Genomic DNA, 2,917 nt, shown 5'->3' on the forward strand with positions numbered 1-2,917 from the left:
GTCTTTAAAACTCAGCACTCTCTAGGTTGGTAATTTTTATTTCCATTAAAACGTGGCATTGTTTAGTTTCTAACACATTACCCAGTTCATATTTATATAGATATCCAGCATGATTTGTTTTTCCAGAAGTGTTCCTTTATTTGTATTTTTTGAGCAGTGTATATTTCTTACATAACAAAATGTTTATATCACCTAAACATAAATTTAGCATTAATTTTAAATTAAGTTCACTAGAAAAAGAACTGATGACCAGCGTCCTTTATAAAGATGGACTGTTCTGAAAAAAGGCTATAACTGTACTTGTCTCTTTCAGCATGGCAAAGCGTTACAACATGCGATAATCACTTATACAGACTGGGATTTGTGGGTAGACGAGAATTATTAAAATGAAGATATAACCTGACAGACTGTGACATTTCCACAAATATTTGTGATTTTTTTTTTAAATTAATGTTTAATCTTTTAAATTACATAAATGTCTTAGTGTGATCTCGTTTTTATGTTTTGTTCTGTGGTTTCAGGGATACTACTTGACTAAACAAATTGAAATGAATTAACTGTGTATTTAACATGTGTTAACTGTGTTTCAGCCTTTTCCCTGTGAGGATGGAGGACAACAGGCTACAGAGAGTCCAGAGGATTACTGCCATGCTCAAGAGTACTGCAGCAAATCTGGAGTCAAAACACCTGTGGTGGGTCTGCTGACAATTTACTGGTTCCTGCTTGTTCACTCTGTTGTGGCTTTAACAGTATGTGTTTTTGTGTGCAGGGAACTCTGAGCAGATCAGAGTGGGAGGCAGCCAGTAAGTTTCTCTATTAACTTCACTTGATTAATAATCAATTACTTATACCACTTCAATTTACGACATGAGACTAACCTGATGATGGGCAGTTAAAATTGTGGTTTGATATTATTGACCTAAAAACTGAGGGATACAGTAGGAGGAGGGAGATATTTTTGTATAACTGCAGTGGTTTCATTTACAGAAGAATTTCTGTTTCAGCAAGACTTTGGAGAACTGAACAGACTATTCTGAACATGTGATAAATGTGATAAATATGTAACAGTGTGTGAGTTTATGATAAAGTTAATCTGACCAAAAAGTTGATGTCTAATCTAAGTATAAATAAAAGACAGCAAAGGCCTTGGTTTTATTTTTGGTTATCCTGACTGCAGTGACAGAATCAGACTAAAACATCAACAGTGTGAGGAATTTGTTTTATGAAAATGACACTTCAGTGATCATCAGGTCACATTGTGTGCTGACAATTCATCTTTGTGAATTATGTGACACATCTAAGCTGTTACTGGAAAAAAAGTAAATTAAGTAGTCATTTAGGTTAGTGATCTAAAGGGGGAAATTAAGGACCTATGCTTCGTTTTTACGTGCCATACAGAGGAGCTGGAACTCAATCCTGTGATTAACAAATGGTTTGCTCAATCCCCTGAGCTAAAGCTGTCTCCATTAAACTGAAGTATCTATTTTTCATTAATTATGTTATTGTATAGTTTTCCCATTGTTATTGAAAAAGTTAAGCAGGTTTACCTTCAAAATCTGTCAGTCTGTAAATCTGAGAAGAGCTGAGAGAGCAGATAACCCAGAGACCTTATTTTGTGATAATTAAGCATGACTCATCATTAACACTGTCTTTTTCTAGTAATAATAAATAAGAATAAAGCCTTTGCTGGTTTTTGTCTTTCAGAAAATGTCCTGATGCTGAGATTCTGAAATCACCTGCTGCTCTTCATATCTCCTGTTGTCTATGTGCTACGTGTACAGTATTTTCTTTTTTAAGTGTGTCAGTTGTATTGGGTTTATTGTACAAATTAATTAAACAAAATATAAGGTAATTTTTGTTCTGGAATTTTTTTTCAGTTCAAGATAATAGTGTTTCTTTCTAAATCTGGGTAGATCCACATTGAGTTCTGAGTACAAAATGTGTTTTAAAGGTTATACTGGGCTTAGGACCTAGTCTTCTGGACCTGCACGATCCTTCCCTGACCATAGTCCATACTCCTACTGCTCAATGATTCCATTAGCACATTGTGTTTTCACTTTGTAGATATGTTGTTTTTTATTAGTCAGTGTTCCTTTTGGGCAATACCTAATTACTTTTCAGGCCTATACTGGACCTTTACTTCATATATAAATCCAGAAATATTTAGAACAGCCTTCTTCCACCTGAGGAATATTAGTAAAAGCATTCAGTCTTAAAGTGATGCTGAAAAACTAGTCAATGCATTGGTTACTTCCAGTCTGGACTTTTGTAATTGTAATTGTATCAAGCTCCATCTTATCCTAAAGACCTCATAGTTCCATATTTTCCCAGCAGAACTCTCCATTCTCAGAGAGCAGGTTTACTTGTCCTTTTTTTCTCCACTGTCTTCCAGTGCTGCTCAGTGGGGTTGTTGGGTTTTCCATATAATTCTGTATACAGTTATATTTTGTAAGGTCTTAAACCTTAAACACTGTAAAGTGCCTTGAGATGACTACTGTTGTGATTTGGCGCTAAGCAAATAAAATGTAATTGATTAAATATACTCCTGATGTTCAGGAGGATGTGTTGGACCCCATAAACTGCTCAAAAAATGAGAAAAACACTTCATCATCAGTTAAACTTCAGGGATATAAATCTGTCTATTTAGGAGGCCTAAGTGATTGTTAATCAGTTTCATCTATTTTGGTTCAAATGAAAGTGAAGTAACGTGCAATGCAGAGGCAACAGCAAGAGAACACCCACAATGGGAATAACACATGCTGTCACAGACAAAAAGCTCTTCTCTGATGCTTTTTGATAGATTCTTCTCAAGTTTTGAGTTTTGTTAGTGTCCTTATCACTACAGGTAGGATGAGGCATAACATGCAGTCTGCACCAAGAGATTGGTGAATGAGTGTGTGTCTATAAGCTGTCGATG

General features: G+C 35.2%; 1 long non-coding RNA gene across 1 annotated transcript; it reads left to right on the forward strand.

Annotated features, from left to right (window-relative positions):
* Positions 1–587: 587 nt before the first annotated feature.
* Positions 588–1,840, forward strand: LOC113154830. The gene is made up of 3 exons (XR_003298070.1): positions 588–692; positions 770–803; positions 1,705–1,840. It is a non-coding gene; the product is annotated as an uncharacterized LOC113154830 (long non-coding RNA).
* Positions 1,841–2,917: the final 1,077 nt, after the last annotated feature.

Source organism: Anabas testudineus, chromosome 11, assembly GCF_900324465.2.
Source record: "Anabas testudineus chromosome 11, fAnaTes1.2, whole genome shotgun sequence".
Taxonomy (NCBI): Eukaryota; Metazoa; Chordata; class Actinopteri; order Anabantiformes; family Anabantidae; genus Anabas; species Anabas testudineus.